Source organism: Desmodus rotundus, chromosome X (assembly GCF_022682495.2).
Source record: "Desmodus rotundus isolate HL8 chromosome X, HLdesRot8A.1, whole genome shotgun sequence".
NCBI classification, from domain to species: Eukaryota; Metazoa; Chordata; class Mammalia; order Chiroptera; family Phyllostomidae; genus Desmodus; species Desmodus rotundus.
Window position 1 is genome coordinate 95,813,059 of NC_071400.1, and position 18,496 is coordinate 95,831,554.

Below are 18,496 nucleotides of genomic sequence, written 5' to 3' on the forward strand. Positions count from 1 at the left end.
TCATTCATGAGGCCGGGAAATTTAATTTCCTGATTTGGCCTGATAAGTGAATTGGATTGTAAGCTCTGTCTCAAAGGTTTAACCTAGAAGAGAGGTCAGCAAACTATAGCTTGTGAGCCAAGTCTGGCCCGGGGGTGAAGAACTTTGACAGAGGAACATTTGCTATCAATCAGATGGTAACAACACTAACTTTATTTGTGAGCAAATGTTTCAAGGGAAACCAAGAGACTGGGTGGCCCAGATGAGGTCTTCAAGCTTGTTATCATGAAGGGTATTGGTGAGCTGATGAAGCCACGGGCCATGGATGGACCTGGAGAACATTACACTCAGTGAAATAAGCCAGTCAGAGAAAGACAATACCTTATGATCTGACTCATATGTGGAATCTAATGAACAAATTGAACTAACAAGCAAAATAGCAACAGACTTATAGATACAGACCAGGCTGACGGCTGAGGGGGGTTGGGGGGTGGCGGGATCGAGCAAAAAGGAAAAAGGACTCATGGATACGGACAACAGTGTGGTGATTGGGGGTGGGGGTGGGGGAGGGGAGTATAAGGGGACCAAATGGTAATGGGAAAATACAATAAAAACAAAAGGTAAGTAAAAATGACTGGCAGTCTGTACTGAGAAGACCCCTTCAGGCTGGAGCATTTGTCAGCCTTTCTAGAGAAGCCAGATACGCATGCCCTGGCTTCTGGGACACAATGTGCCATCCAATTATAGGCCAGTTAATTGGGATTTCATAAAGCATGGCACACAGTAGGGTTATACTTACAAACCATCTACTGCCTATGCCTGGCACGCTCATCAAAATTAGCTAGAGATTCAAATCAAATGAGCCTTCCCAGGTTTTCCCACACAACCGGTAACCATAAAAGATGAAAAAGAAAATGGAATCCACACCAGGGCAAGACAGGACAGTCATGGCAAATCAGGAGTTTAGTCACCCAAGGAAAGTGGCCAGAGGACCCAGCCCTCTGCCTGAGCCCAGAAACTGGCTCTCGGGGCCACGTCTGCTCTGTGTGTCCTGCCCTGGGAGGACACAAAGCTCCTGGGAGTCTCCATTTTTGTTCTTCCCCTTCCCATCCACACTGACAGAGACCTTTATTTCACAATGGAGATGATCTGTCATTACGTGCCCCTGCCAGGCAAGCCTACGAGGCAGCGTGGATGGCCCAGAACCACAATCCCCAGCTGTAGCACATGAGCCTCTCCGAGCCCCAGTTTCCTCGTCTCCAATGGGGAGAGCAATAACCCAACCATCCTCCTATGGTAGCTTTGAGGATCACCCGTGTTCATGCGTGTGGAAGCCTCAGAACAGACGCCAGCACAGAGTAAGCACTCCACAAGTAGACCTAGTGTTATCGTTCCTCGTAATATTGTTGCTGTGAGATGATTCATTCATCTATCAGCTGTTGCCCATGGTAGGCCGGGAGAAGCACTCAGGATGCTGGCCGCAACCCTTTGCTGTGGTGTTGATGGGCACCAGAGCACTGACGGGGCAGCAGATGGCTCCTCCCCATCAAGACTGTGGCAAAAAGTGCCACGTATGGAAATACCATGGAGCCCTGGAGATGCCTCAGGACCTAGGACAATACCAGCTGCCAGGAACCAGTTGTTTATCCCCCAAAAAGAAATCAACATTAAATATGGAAAAGGCTAAAGTGAAAGGAGTCATGTAAAAGAAACATTTTTTAAAAGATTTTATTTATTTATTTTTAGAGAGAGGGGAAGAAGGGAAGGAGAAAGAGAGGGAGAGAAACATCCATGTGTGGTTACCTCTCACGTGTCCCCTATTAGGGACCTGGCCCTCAACCCAGGCATTTGTCCCAACTGGGAATGGAACTGGCAACCCTTTGGTTCACAGACCAGAACTCAATCCACTGAGCCACACCAGCCAGGGCAAAAAGAAACATTTTTGAAGCAAAGGATTTGGATGAACATTGGACAAAGAAATATATAAGAGGATTCCCTGACACGAGGCCAGATCTGATGGGAGCACACCTTGGTTTTCAGTTGTGGTACGGAGCTCTTGAGGGGACAACAAGCTGCCCTTCCCTGGTCAGCACAGACACAGGTGAGATGGGCTGCAGGCCACATGTAGCAGGTATTGGGTCTCATGGTCCTCCTTCCCACCTCTCCTTCCTCCCTCATGCTGGGTGCCTTAACCCAGTCTGCCTCAACCCTCTCTGTCTTAGCGCTCACCCTGCCTCACACCTACCCCATGATGCTCATTCCCAACAGCAACTGGTTCTTCTCCATTTGTCCTATTATTTCTCATTTCACACAAAAGCTTCAAGTGCTAGTCTGCACAACACTTCAGTACATGTTGGAAAAATGGTGGCCCTCTGGTTGAACAAGTTCATTAAAGGCACTCTTCCTGTGGACTGAGTAGCCCCAAATCAGAGCACAGAGCTAGCTAAGAGAAGGGAGGGAAGGATTACAGCCTCACTTGGCCATATGGCCAACTAACCTTTGGCTGTAGCCAACCTGTGCAACTGTACATAGGGGCCCAGCTAAACTAAACAGAAGGTCATTTCATTGTGATGAATGGGACCATATCCTTCCATCGGCATGTCTAAGTACACAGATACAGGGGCAAGGCAAGGTTCCTACAGCTCTCTGCAAATTCCCTTTTTGAGTCAGTCCCAAGTTGCAAGCAATTATGTGAAAACCCGGGTCTTTCCATCAGTTACAACCCATTCCTGTTTCCTGAAGTCAGTTAGCCAAGATACTACCCTCCCCCCCAAAAAAAGACAGAAAATCAGAGTACTGTAGAGTGGGCAGTGCCCTGTAATTTCCTGGATGAGGGAACTGAAGCCAAAGGTCAAGAGTGCAATAGTGGTAGAAGTAGCAGAGCGCAGTACCGCACTTCCGCTCTTGTGTTCTCTCAGCTTCTCCCTTCACAGATGCCCTAGGTGAAAAGCCAAACAGTATGGAGCATTTGATCAGCATTTTGAGACAAGGATGAGGGTGTGTTTTCTGGCTCCCATCGACCCTTTATTCTTACTCCCCACCTGTTTTGTTAAAATTTGATCATAATCCTTAAGTGCATCTGTTCACCGATGGACCGCATATATGCTGACGCTGCTCTGCCCTGACTGCTGTGGCTCAATGGGTTGCGTGTCAGTCCCACAGACTTAAAGTTCGCTGGCTCGATTTCTGGTCAGGGCACATGCCTGGCCCGTGGGCCAGGTCCCCGGCTGGGCGTGGCGAGTGGCAACTGGTCCATGTTTCTGTTGTACATCAATGCTCCTCTCCCTGTGTTTCTCCCACCCCTCCCTCTCCCTAAAAACAAAAAGAGGAGCGCTTTCAAAAGCTGTAGCCCAGCTGTAGATGTATGAAAAACATGAAACAACACATAAAACAGTATTCCCTTCCCTTGGACAAGATTGTATTTCAGCTCGGAGAAGATAAGATGGCCAGAGACGAGTGTGACAGAGAGATGCCAGTTGGGTTGGACTGTGGGAAATTCAGGGGCAGAGGAAAAACTTAGAACCCTCAGACGTGTTTTGGGAATCAGGAGTGCTCCTCATATCCCATCTGAAACTGTGATAAGGGGCCGTGTCTAGAATTTTCCTCACTGCCAAGGCGTGACAGCAATGTAGAACTGATGCTGGAGAGGCGAGGCCCTCGTGCAGACCCAAACCCCGAGCCAAGAGGGTCCCTGGCTTTGCACAGGAAAGCACTTCAGACGAGACCTAGACAAGAGGTTACAGTAGAAAAGCAGGTTTTACTGAGAAGAGGGAACAAGCAAGAAAAGCCACTCCAGAGGCAATAGAGGACTCCCCTCACAAAAGAAGGAAGAGACAACCCAGCCGTCTCTAGAACGTGAGCTTATATCTCTTCTCAGTACCTAGGGAAAATGGCTGCTCTGGGAAAACAGAGAGTGGAAAAAACATTGGGATTAACTTTAACCCTTACAACACATATTTTGTGGTCTGTTTTCCCTTCATGGTGTGGGTAAATGATAAGATAATGGGTGAGTGGCTGTTAATCAGGAATAGCTACTTGCAGGAATTTTCTTTGTCTGCAGGCTCCTTCCTATTGGTCCGCTTGCATCTCCCGTCAGCTGAGTTGCCTGTCAAGCAGCACATTCCAACCCCTGACTTCGCTTTGTTTGACCTAAGTTAATTTCTATGGTTCTCATGCCCCTCTCCCATTTAGAACTTTCAGGCAAAGAGGGCCAGAGACAGCAGCCCTGGTTTGCTCTGAGCCCCAGCATATCAGGGAGAGAAATGCTTCAGAGAAGAGAGTGAAAACTGGCTGAGACACTGAGAGGATTTCAGAGTCAGGTGGAGGGGACAGTGGATGGCAGTGTGAACTAACAGGCCACGGTTGAAGGAGTTGGTTGATAAAGCAAGACCATCCTGTGTGATTGTTCCATTGCGCCTACAGTCAGAAGGAAATGTTTTTACAGTGGGTAAAGACCTGGGGGGAAGAGGAAGTCTTTATAAAAGCACAGCAGGGCTTGGTCAAAAATCGAGCTCATACAAGGGGGAAGGCTAGAATAAACCACGTGGCACTGCGCTGGAGCTGGAGACATCAATATAAACCCGGATTTAGCTTAATATAGCCACCGACGGATGAATATAAAGCAGATGTGCTGCTAACAGGCACCCCTGATATGATGTGTCAAGAATGACACTTCACCTCTGTGGGGCTTGCTCCTCACAACTCATAAGCACAGTCTCAGGGTAACGAAATTACAAAAAAAAAAACAAACCCAAATTGAGAGGCCCACTACGAAAGAGCTGACCAGTGCCCCTCAAAACTGGCAAGGTCCTCAAAGGCAAGGCCAATCTGAGCAACTGTCACAGTTTATTAGGGCCTAAGGAGACGTGACAACTAAATGTAATGTGATATTTGGAACAGTGAAGAAAAACGAATGAAAATCGAATGAAGTACGGAGTTTAATAATAATGTAGCTGTGTTGGTTTATCAGTCGTGACAAATGTATCACAGTAATATAAAGGGTTAATAGTAGGGGACACTGGGTGTGGGGTATACAGGAACTCTGTTCTGTCTTTAAAAGAAAACGTTTATTGAAAAATTAAAAATAAATGAGCGTGTAAACCAAGAAAGGTTAAGACTCTCCCAATTTGCATCTATTTGCAAATGTATATAAAATAACATGTGAATGTTCTTCCTTAAAATAAAAAGAGAGATGAACTAAGCTTTTTCCTGGGAGGAGCAAAGGCGGAGGGCGGGGACATTTCTGAAGAGTTCTTATAGCTGAGCCCCTCCGGATTTTAATGTCCTAGTGTTTTGGGTGGCTAGAATGAAATGATTTAATTCTTGACGAGGACATGGGTATAGGCTTTAACTGGATGTTTCAGTTGCTGTGGTTGTCACGTAGCTTACAGTCGAAGATTAAGGAAGTACGTTCCTCGTGTTCTGTAAAGCGAGTTGCAGGAGAAATGTTTCACAGTAAACTTTGCCTGAGATGATAGAAAACTATAGCCAGTGAAGCACAAAACAAGGATAGCTTAAATAGTGATGATAGTGAAGATTTCTAGTTTCTGCTTTTGGCTTTAAAGATAACGTCATTGACGCACAATTATGAGATATTTTGCAGAATCTTGGTTCTTCCACCCAGCGCCCCTTGTTCCCACGATAGAATTCCGTGTTGCTGATGGGCTGTTTCTTTGCCAGGCAGGAGGAGATGACTCCGGGGCCACCAGGACTCCCATTCAAAAAAGCCTTTGCTGTGACTAAAGAAACGCAGCTGTCTCTCTCAGCTCCCTGGAACTCCCCCTCCTGACCCTCTAGCCACAAAAATTCCCTTCTCCTGCTTTTTGAGAGACCCAAATTTGAGAGTCTCACTCTCCCACCCAAATCAAATTAACCTTTTTCTGTCTCCAAGCACTGATGTCTCACCATTTTGGCCTTCGAGTGCACTGGGTACACAAAGCTGAATTTTGTGAGGTGATTCCTTGCACAGGGCCTGGCCTACAGTAAGGGCTCCGTGAAAATTCACTGTTGAGTGAAGATGATGGAAATGGAGCTGTCCAAGGAGCCAGAGGTAGAGTAATCCGAGGAAGGGGCGAGTCAGCACTGAACGGTATATATGGCAAAGATTAGGGGGAAAGGCTGGTTTTTCTAGAACGCAGCTCTCAAAACCTCACCACTGCCCACCCCCAACCCTTTACAAAAGTTCTTCAGAGGATTTTCCATTGCCTTCAGGATAAAGCATAACTTTCTTGGGATTACAAACAAGACACTTTCTCATGAGCTGTCCCCCTTCTGACCCAACACTCCAGTCTTGAAAAGCCGCTCGAATTTCCCCTTCCACGTCCCACTCACACGCGCCTCTGGGCACCCACTCGCTTTGTCCCCATCTCTCCCCTCCACCAAAATGGGACCACCTTCTGCGATGCCTGCAGGCCCCTGTTTGGATGTTGTCAAGTCTGAAATGTTGGGCCTGAATCAGTTTCCTCTCCTGGCTCGGTGGGGCCCCATGTTCTGCACTGCCAAAGGGCCGAGCCATCCTCTGGGCCCCTTTTTCAAAACTCTAATCATTCATTGTAACTACCCTGTGCCCCACTCTGGATTGGGCGCTCCCTGAGGGCAGGCACTGTATCATTTTATCTCCACGCTCCCAGCCCAGTGGCTGTGCGCTAGGGTAAATGTTTTGGAGTAAAGGGAAGGAGAGGTAAACAGAGAAGGGAGAAGAGCAGGAGAAGGAAGGAAGCATTGCATGGCCATAGCTGATCCTTAAAATGGAGCTAACTTACTCTGTCCCAGGCATTTTCCTGTATTAACTTATTTACCTCTCCCAGGAACCCTATGATGTAGGGACTATGATGGTTCCCATTGTTTTCAGGGAGGAAACTAAAGCACAAAGAGGTTAAAACAGGCAGGTTACCCTGGTTCAGAGCTGTGCTCTTACCACAGTCCAACATTCCAACAACCAAAGGATCCCAGGGACTGACCAAAAGTCACTTAATTTGGCAAAGACAAGGTGACTGGTGACAATCAGGAGGGTAGTTTTGACGGTGTTACGGAATCCAAAGCTAGGTCATAAGAAGTTAAACGGAAGTAAGAGATGAGCCCTGGCTGGTGTGGCTCAGTGGATTGAGCGCTGGCCTGCAAATCAAAAGGTCACTGGTTCGATTCCCAGTCAGGGCACATGCCTGGGTTGTGGGCCAGGTCCCTGGTAGGGGGCGCATGAGAAGCAACCACACATTGATGTTTCTCTCCTTCTTTCCCTCCTTTCCCCTCTCTAAAAATAAATAAATAAAATCTTCTAAAAAATTTTTTTAAAAACCTATTTTGCTGTTGAGGGGAGGGGATCTGAAGACATGCCCTATTCGTTGTATTGTAGCAGGTGAGGTTAGGTACGGGCCAGGGTGGAGGGAAAGCATCTGGGGGAGGGTGGGGTTGTCAATGCCAGAGGCTGAAAATGTGCAGAAAGATTTGGGGGACACCCACTTAATTCAAATACATGAAAGCGCGCTGAAAGCATGAGAACAACCTGAGAGGTCTGACGCCCAGGGCTGGGAGCAGACTCCATGAGGTCTTCATTTGATTCCCCACAATCCCAAGTGTCCCTCTTCCCTCCCGTCACCTCAACACACTATTCTTCTTTCCTTCTAAACCTCCTTTCCCAATCTCAGTATCTCTCAAAATGGTGCTTTTAGAGTTGGAGAGAAGCAGGTTTGTTTCTTCCTCTCTGCACCTGCACCACAAAGGACTTCACACACGCCTTCTGACAAACGCCTTCTGACCCTGGCTGAGTACCTCAGCTGGTTAGAGCATCGTCCCGACAAGCCAAGGTTGTGGGTTGCATAATCGGTTAGGCACATACAAGAATCAACAAATGAATGCATAAATATGTGGAACAAGAGATTGATGTTTCTCTGTCTCTCTAAAATCAATAATTTTTTTTTAAACTTTAAAGAATGCCTTTAGGGTCACAAATGACTGCTGGAAGATCCAGCCAACGGCAAAGGCGTCAATAACCATTCTGCCACCAGGTGGCGCTCCCTATCCAGTATATGGGACTTTCTGAACAGGCAGGCAGGTAATTGTGTGATAATGTAAAGGATAAAATGAGCATAATACTTTAAATTGCTGTAAAAGTTCAAAAAATATACACATGTATACAAGCTTTGTTCCTGGTTTGTGGGCAGCTTCAATCAAGACAACCCAAGTTTCCAAATAAAAACAATTTTTCTCATAATTTGCCCTATGGATTTCAAAGTGTATAAGATTTAAGGAAAGCAAACATCTTAAAACAATAGGGTTTTACTCCCCCATTTGAGAATAGATAATGTTAACTAAATGAGCTAGAGAAGGGTCAATTTCGTAAAATTACAAATGACATGAAATAAAGCTCCGACTTCCCAATGCATAGCCTATATCCAGTTACCAAGTTAGATTTTGAGAAAACAAGACAAAATCAGATTACATAAGAAATAGTCACGTGGGAAATGTTCAAATAGCTCAACACGTATCTGATGTCCTTGGTATGACCCTCAATCTACCAACTGCAATGTCTTTGAGCTTTTCTCTTACCTGACTCTCCCGAAGCTTCCCTCGGGGAACTGGGGTCCTCGCCTGCCCCGGGCTGCGCACAGTTTCTGGGTTTGATGTGCTGGTACACCAGGGCGGTGAGTGCACGCGTGCATGCGCAATCGGTTTCTTAATCATTTTCCACTTAAACTTGGTTGCTCCCTCTTTGCTCAGAACCAACAGACCTCTCCAATCCTCCTATTGCCTTTCCTCCCTTCCCTCTCTGCTTCTCTCTCCAAAAGGGGTGGAGGCGTAGCTTTCTCCTTTCAGCATCCCCGGAGACCCAGGAGTCCTTCAGTAGCTTTACCCCCACCCTGCCACACCCTGATCCCATTAGGCCTTCAAAGACAGAATCCAAACAACTTACCCTGCGTGTGTCCCCCGAAGCAATGTGCACAGAGCTTGAGGTCGGTTTGAATGCAAGCAAAGGAAAAGGCAAAGAGATGACATTTCAAAGATTACTCTGCCTGCTAGCGTCAACTCAGCACCTAACATTGTAAACATACACTGTGTCTAGGGCAGGGTTTTGCAAAGGTTGCCTTTAGATCACTTGCATAGGGATCATCTGGTTCTCATTTAAAATGCAGCTGTCAGGCCTCAAATATATTGACCCAGGAGCTCAGGGCAGGGCCAGTGAACCAATGAAGTCTGAAAATCACTCAGCAGAGCTCGAGTTCTCAACTTCACCAGCGTATTGGAAGTACCTGTGAGCTTTAAAAATCCAAAAGCCCAGGCTACATACCGGTATATCCCAGGCCAATTACGTTAGAATCTGCATGAGTGGGGCCCAGGCATGGGGATTTTTAAAGCTCGCCAGGTAATTACAAGGTGCAACCAAGGTTAAGAAGCATTGTAACAGGTGGGGGAGTTGATCTATGAATCTCTGGGGCTGTCTCACAATAAATATATTTTCCCTTCTGGGATATCCTGGTATTATCCACAGCCAGAGAATCTCTCTGGTTGCAACCCTTGGTGTAGATGGGACAGGGATTTCTCTCACCTGTGTGTTTGCATGGATTAAAGACTTAAATGTAGGACCTGAAACCATAGAACTCCTTGAAGAAAACAGGGGAAAAGCTCATTCATATTGATCCTGGCAATGATTTTTGGGGGGATGGGGGGAATGATACCAAAAGCACAAGCAACAAAAGCAAAAATAAACAAGTGGGACTACATCTCACTAAAAAATCTTCTGCAGAGCAAAGGAAACCATCAGCAAAATGTAAAGGCAACACATAGAATGGGAAAAACATTTGCAAGCCTTATATCTGATTAGGAGCTAATATCCAAAATATATAAGGAACTCATACAGCTCAATCGCACCCCCCAAAAAGAAATGGGCATAAGAACCGAATAGACATTTTTCCAAAGAAGACATACAAATGGCCAACAAATATATGAAAAGGCGCTAAACATTGCTAATCATCAGAGAAATGCAACTCAAAAGCACAATGAGACATCACCTCATACCTGTTAGGATGGCCATTATCAAAAAGATAAGAGATAGCAAGTATAGGCCAGGGTGTGGAGCAAGAGGAATTCTCCTGCCTTGTTGGTGGGAATGTCAATTGGTATAGACATTAAGGAAAACAGTACGGGGGGTCCTCAAAAAATTAAACATAGAACTACCGTATGATCCAGCATTCTCACTACGAGTTACATATCTGAAGAAATGAAATCAGTATCTTGTAGAGAGATCTGCGCTCCTGGTTTATTGTCCATTATTCACAATAGCCAAGGTATATGAAAACAACCTAAGTGTTTATTAATGGATGAATGAATAAAGAAAATGTAGTATATATACAATGGAATATTATCCAATCATAAAAAGGAAATCCTGCCACTTGCAACAGTATGGACGAACCTGGAGGGTATTGCGCTGAGTGAAATACGCCGAGAAAGGGAAAGACTGTACGATCTCACTTACACGTGCGATCTAAAAGTCAAACTCACAGAAGCAGAAAGCAGAGTGGTTGTTACTAGGTACTGGGGGAGAGGGGGTGGGGAAAATGGAAAGCTGTCAGTCAAAGGGTACAAACTTTCGGTTAGAAGATGAATAAATTCTGAGGATCTAATATACAACTAAAACATGGTGAGTATAGGTCAAAATACTGTATTGTATACTTGAAATCTGCTAAGGTAGTTCTTGCCACACCAAAAAATGTATGCTAACTATGTTAGATGATGCATGTGTTAATGAACTTGATTGTGGTAATCATTTCACAATGTGTACAGATTGTACATCAAGCCATCATGTTGTAAATACATACAGTTTTTGTCAGTTATACATCAGCAAAGCTGGGGTGATGAAAATCAGTAGTTGGGTAATATATGTCCACTGGCATAAAAAGAATGAATATAAACAGTACGATTCTGTCTTTCTGTTTACACTAAACTATACTAACTATTCTTCTTTTATGCAAGCCAATTAATGGTGAACATTTTCATCTGCTCATGGGCACTAACTGCCTGGATAAAAGTATAAAGTAGCAATTGTATTTGAGACTTTAATAAAATTGTGAAATTTTGAATCTATCAAGTGTCTTGAAAATAGGAGTGCAACTGAGTTCTGATTTTTGAGTTTATAAATTGCATGTTTTCCTGTTTAAATATCCACAATGCTCAACTGATTCTTTTAAATCTATTTATAGAAGGTAAATATATTTAAGGCAGTCACGTGTAGCAAATCAGTTGTGTATACAATTACACAATGTAAGTTTCTACTCCTCCACTACCAAACTGGTTTAAAGACTTACCTTCTAGCAATGTTTCTCAGATCTTAAAGTGCATGGAACTCACCTGGGAATGCAGTGCTCTTATACAAATATAGATTGTAATTCAGCAGGGTAGGACCGAGATTCTGCTCTTTTCTTTTCTTTAAAGAAAGACATTTTTAAGATTTTATTCATCCATTTTTAGAGAAGGGAAGGGAAGGAGAGAAACATCAATGTGTGGTTGCCTCTCGCACGCTCCCCACTGGGGACCTGGGCTGCAACCCAGGCATGCGCCCTGACTGGGAATTGAACCAGCGACCCTTTGGTTTGCAGGCCAGTGCTCAATCAACTAAGCCACATCTCTAACAAGCTCCCAGAGGGTGCTGATGCTGCTGGTCTGTGGGCCACACGGAGTAACAAGAACTCTACACACTGTCTCGGTTTCTGCACTTCCTCACCTCTTCCGATCTGAATTGAGCCTTTCCTCTCTGCCAACAGAGTTTATTCTCAGCTCACCAGTAACTTCCACATCTAAATCAAACAGGTACTTTGCAATCCTCATCTTCATCTTCATCTCAGCAGCATGTGACAGTGTCCTCATCAGCCTGGCTTCCTGGGTCTCTTGGACACTGCTCTCCAGGGTTTGCTTCTTTCTCTCTTTCTCCTTGTGATTTCCCTTTTCAGGCTCCTGTTCTACCAGCTCTGAAAGGTTGGAAGGATTCAAAGCTCAATTCCCATCATCTTTCCTTTTTATCCAGCTCCTGCCCCCAGGTCAATGGTTCTCATCTAGGAGGCAATGTATTTTGTCTGCCAAAGGACATTTAGGATGTGTTTTGGTTGTCACACTTTGGGGGGGAGGTTGCTCCTAGCATCTAGTGGTTAGAGGCCAGGGATGCAGCTAAACATCCTTGGATGTACAGGACAGCCCTCCCCCACACTATCCCAGTGCCAGGCCCGACAAAGAATTTTCTGCCCTCAGAAGTCAATAGCGCTGAGGTTGGGAAATTCTATTGTAGGGCAGTGCTTCTCAAATTGTAACATGCCTGGGAAACACCTGGGTCTCATTTTAAATTTAGATTTTGATTTAGCAGGTGTGAAGTGGGGCCCGAGATTGCCCAAGTCTAATGAAGTCCCAAGAGATGCCGATGTTACTGGTCCAGGGACAACGGTTTGAGTAGCAAAGCCCTAGGCTGCATTGTCTCTGCCTGAGGTGTCCATTATTGTCATCGCCACAGGAGACTTAACTACTGTATTTTCTGGACCATAACACGCACCTAGGTTTTAGAGGAGGAAAATAGGAAAAACAACTTTGAAGCAAAAGATGTGGTAACATATTTAATAACATAAATAACATAATATTTCACCAATGTCAATGTAAGCTACATTCGGACTATAAGACACACCCCCATTTTCCTCCCCAATTTGGGGGTAAAGTGCGTCTTATAGTCCGAAAAATACGGTACGTCTCTCCCCGGCTTAGCTCTTTTCCTGGAGCTCGGTAGACTTAGGGCCAATTAGTCAGCATCTCCCATTTAGGTATTGGAAACCTCCCAAACTGAATATGACTAAGCCATAGTCATGACCTCTCACCCACAGATCTGGTCCTCTTTCACTGTCCTCTTGTTCAGCTAACTCATTTTTCACATCTCAGCTCCAGTGGTCTTCCTTAGGCAGCCTACGTCTCCCCCTCCTCCATCCGACTCAGTTCCCCAAGTTGTAATGAGAATTAGATAATCTTACAGGACACTCTTCTTTTCCTTCAAAGCACTGGAGTCTACCTCAATGTGGTTATTTGAGTAATGGGTTTCTGAATAAGCTCTAGGAAGGACAACAGGAAGAATTTCTATTTTTTTAACCAGTGTCTTCTTAGCCCCTAGCGCCATGCCTGGTCCATGGTGGGTACACAATAAATATGTATTAACTGACTGAATAAAATGAATGAATGAATGAATGAATGAATGAATGAATGTAATTGATAGCTTCTAAATACTACATCTACATAATGCAGACTACAAATTTTGTAACTACATTCTACACTATCTTATAAATGCTTCAAGGAGATGATGTAAACTAATTAATAATGATGAGTGTTAGAAATGATGTCTTTAATACCCTTAAAAGTAAGGACTATCTTCTGTAAGGTAGATACATAAGGGTGGGAAATCTATAAGTTTTGTTTCCTAGGCTCTAAAAGGAAGTCACCCTCACACCAGGAACCCAGGAAGGCATGATGTTCTGCAGATGAATTTATTAGTATTTTAACTGAGATTGTATTTATTTATTGCTGATTCACAATGGTAGTTTAGAGGGAGATTTCTCTTCTCCTTACATTTTGACATCAACTGCTGAAATGGAGAAGAATAGGGACTTGTCCTTCTTTCCTTAAGGAAAGAAACCCTGCCCATCACATTCTCAGAAGAAAGCACTTTACACTCTTGTATATAAACCTTGATGTGGTCTTTCTAAACAGAGCTTTTTAAAGGAAGTTTTTATGAAAACAGGCTCTATCGAGAAAAGTGTAAACTCCTGTATGACAATGAAGACCAGTTATACCCAGAGTAGTGGAAATACCAGGATAAGAGGAAAGGCGTAAGCACAGAAAGAGGTGAATTCTGATTCTTACAGGTTAAGAACCATTACACAGTTTCATGAAAACCAACATTTGAAAATACTTCGTACTTTTGGATTATCTTCTTGCAGGATCACAGGAAAAAGCAGAACTGGAGATGTATGGGAACTTGGATCTACAAAAAGGGACTTCCCTCAGAAGTTTTAAGCAGGAAGTGGTCAGCATTGTCATGGTAGCAAGAAGATATTGAAAATAAAAAATGATATATTTTTTAAAAGCCTACAGAAATGAGCTCGGGGTATCTGAGACATTTCTGGAAAGTTTGATGGGCTTACATCCAAAGAAAACAAGAGCAGACCAAGCAGTGATTGAGACTGAATGGAAAGGCTACCAAATTGAGTATTACCCTTTAAATAAAAAATTATTTTAAATATAATATATAAATTTACCATATGAAATGTTGAGCAAAAACTTTATACAAAGCAGAAATGCTTGCTAGAAGAAAATTCCCACATACTGTATACTAAAAGAAAAAGATGAAAAATATTCACTGTATGTGGACTATTACATATATATATATAAAACAGCAAATAAACATTCCATCATCTGTGACTTGGTTGAAGTGGGATTAAAAGGACTGTTAACCCTCAAACTACCGAGTTACAGCAGGCTTTCAAGATGCCATTTATGGGCTGGAGTGGGAGAAGGGTGGTGGGAGCAAATGGTTAATGGTTAGATTATTCAGAAATATGATAGAGACAGACATGCCAAAGATAGAGAGAGGAAAGAGAGAGAGAGACAGAGATGGAGAGAGACAGACATACTAAGAGAGAGGGATTCCATTGCTGCTTAAATCAGTTTACCATTGGGGGCCATGTTCTATGAAAGGAGGGAACGTGTCATTACGTCATGGGGAAAAAAGGGCTGCTCACTCGGTTAACTCAGGTTTTTCATCTACACCTGCCAGGCCAGCCCCCTCTTGAGACACCAAGCAAAAGCAATGGAAATGAATGGTCAAAACAAAGATTTGATTGTGTATGGTCTTCAACCTCTTTCTTTTATATAGTCCTCTCATCAGTAAACAACATTTAACACACACCCCTGCACATATCTGTATTAATATACTGGGTATATGGTAAAAGAGCCAAAATCACTCTTTTTAAAAGATAAGTATATCTGTTATATTTTCTTCCCACTTCCATCTTTGGTGGAGCCCCAGCCAAGGGTCTTGGTATCTGAACATCAACATCCATAACATTCCACTAGGTGGCACTATCCCCCACACACGTAGAACAACAATCAGTGTCTAATTAAGTCAGACACTAGGAAAATTACACTCAAGACATCCTTTAAACCATAACTGTAAGGAGGACTTATGGGGCTGTGAATCAGTTGGCCACCTGCCCCTGTCTCTACCTAAATCCGCCCAGTGTATTTGTCCAAGCTGTCTTTACCTTTCAGCCCTGAACAAAACTGCCAGCTCTGTATCATTAATTATATTCCTCCAAAACAAGTGCCAAGTGGGAAGCAATTTGAGTGGAAGTACAGCTCCATTCCCCGGCAGTGAGTTAAGAGCGCCGAGAGTCCCACACAGAAGAACAAGTTGAGCCTCACCAGGGGCCCAGGCTTTCCGAGCTGGAGTGATCCCTGTATTGTTAGTCTCTGGTATCCCAAAGGACGACGTGGTGCTGCCCAAACCCGGGTGGGTAGACCATCTGCTTCAGAAGCACCTGGGTTAGTTCCAGAAATGCAGACTCCTGGGCCTCTGAGAGCCAGATGTCTGGTGTGTGGTGCTGGAATCGACATGGTTTCCAAGCACCCTAGGTGATTCTGGTTCCCAGTCAAATTGGAGAAGCAATCGGACTGGTTGGACAGAACAGGGGCAGTTTGGGGTAGGGCTCTTTACTTCCTCCGTGACTTTGGGCATTTGACTTAACCCCTCTGATGCCACCTTCAACTTTGTGTTGACCCATCATCATCTTTAAGGTGGAGCTCCTACTACCAGCCTCACAGAGGTAATGTGAAGATTTCATGGAATAAATGAATCACTTAATTTGCATTTGCTGCTTAATAAACATGACTTCCTTCCCTCCTCTTTCTCCACCACACGCCGCTCAGTAACATTGTCCACGTACAAGTGACTTCATCTTACACCCTTCTTCCTAACATCCTCCTCACTCTCCCCTTGCCCCGTCATTCCCTTTGGTGGCCTGCCCCCGGGAGTAGGAGCCAAACGCGTGATTATTTTAAAATCCACCGTCCCCATTCAGAAACATGCTTCCTGGGTTCTGTCTACATAGGGGGCTTGTTCTGCAGAGTTGATCACCCCACAGATTAATCCATCATGATGTGTTAATGGAAAAGAGTAATGTGTTGAGACAACCCCCGGCAGGTCATAAATTAACTGGGTATTTCAATTATGATGCTTCAATCAAAAGGCAACAAATCATGGGACATGCAGACTTAGGAGGGAGAGATAGGCCCTGTAAACTGTCTTTATTTAATGGCTAGCAGCTGGTTACAAAGTCCTGCTGGGCCTCCATGTGGCCCTGGCCCTGGAGTATTACTCACCGTTCCAGGGTGACTGCAGGGCTGCACACTGCTTCTAACTTCCAAGCCTCGCATATGGGTCCATGGAGATGTTACTACAAAGTTCCACTGCCCGAGACATCAACTCACACAATTCACTGTTAAGAAAGGCCCTGGAATCCACGACTCACTGCATCTCTTCAGCCAGTGAGGACTGAAGCAGTGACATGCACCATACAAGACAAGTGTGGCATCCCAGTTGGCTGTTGCTGTCTGGCCTTAGCCTTGGGGGTTGCCGCAGGCCAGGATAACACTGAGAGCCATTTACTGTGTGTGGAAGCAACTGTCCATTTCACCCTGCCCACTGGTGGGCTCTAGGGGTGTCTGAAAACTTCCACAGAGCCACTGTGACTTCCTTCTTCCCTCCAGATCCTACCAGACTATTTCTGAAGGGTGCTCGTTGTGAAACACTGCGAATCAAACCTCCTTGGTTAGTTTCATTCTGGGCTCTTCTAAAACATTGAATAATGTTTTATAATATAGATATATAGATATATACTAGTATGTAAAGAAATACCACCAACAAAATGTCATGGCAAACATATTAGAAATTAATTTCAAACTGAGATTAGGGTAATCTTAGAGGCAGCCCACCAGGTCTTATCCAGTTTCTTGACTCACCTGCTTAAAGGTTGAGAGAAGTAGAAAGCGTATGAACTTGAATGTGGCAGAGAGTCCAGCCGGAGCTACCTGGGGAAGTTTTCACCGGGCCAATTATAGAAGGTCATGCTCTTTGAAGCAGGTGGGGATTTACTCCGCGAGTGTGGGAAAGAGATCAGTTTTAAACCAAAGTGCATACAAAACCACTGCTTCCAAACAGAAGAATCCACCTGCGACAACAGCTTTCTCTTCATTCTGGTGCATTACATGAGACTCACCATCGGTGTCTAAAGCCAAAAAGGAAACTGAGAAGGAGGGGGAGGCAAACAAGATAGAAAAGGTAAAAAACCTAAAACAATGTGAAACTGTCCCATTGTGATTTCATTGTCACCAGCACGGATGGGCTCTATGTCACCAGGCCTTTTTCCACATACTCCCATCATGAGTTGGAGACTTTTCCCTCTCTTTTTAACCCTTCCCCTTCACTGTGTTAGTTGGTTGGCTGGTTGGTCTCACGTTCTCCTTCATTACATTAATTCAGTGAAATGGACACATGGACTAATTTTTGGTCCAAAGGACATGTCCTTCCAAGTTTCCTTCAGTCATGTCCATTGGTCATTTCCCTCCCACACTGCTACTTGTATTCAGAAGATACGGGTAATTCCCAGTTTCCTTAAGGCCAAGGGCTCAATCTTCCAGCAGATACAACTGGCAGTGTGCCCCATTACTAACTACACCTGAGGCCTGGCACCCCAAAGCTCCAAGGAGGGATGACCTCCCACAGTAAATCTGCCCCATAAGCAGTGTTCTCAGCACACGCAGAAGAGGTGGGGGACAAATTGAACCTTACCCCCATCCCAGTTTAAAAATTGGGTCATAAATACCTTGCAGGATATGCAACCTGGTTCTCCGTGGTTAGGATGAGAAGGAGGAGGTAAATAAAGAGCCTGTCTTATGGGGGTTGGGGGGAAGCCTCACAAAAATGAACAGTGTGTATACTTGCTATCCCCATTAGAGTTTATTTGGAGACTGGGAAACAAGATGTCTGGGTTCTCAAGTCACGTACTCTATGTTCCCTGACTACATTTAAGAGATCATTCTAGACCTAAGAGTGTTCAGACAGATAGAGCTGAAAGTAAGCATGAGGATGGGGTCAAAGGAGACTGACTCAGCAACAGGGCTATGATCGGGCTCCTCCTCCCTCTCCTCTACAGATGGCAGACACGTACTTTGCCTTTTTATCAGCCATGACATTTGCCCTGCCTAATGCCTCTCCTGTCTTGGATCCTGAAAATGCCCACGTCTTGCTGAGGCACAGCATCTGTCTGTAAAGGAAGGACACACCCTGGCCAGGTTCAGGGTTGAAAGGGGCTGGCGGCCAAGCTTTGATGGTGGTGTGGGATTTATGGAGAATAAGGAGTCCCTTCCAGAGCACAGGCAAGCAAAAGTGAGTCCGTGGAGATGCAGGACATTCAGAGCTTTGCAGGTAACCTGGCAGTCACAC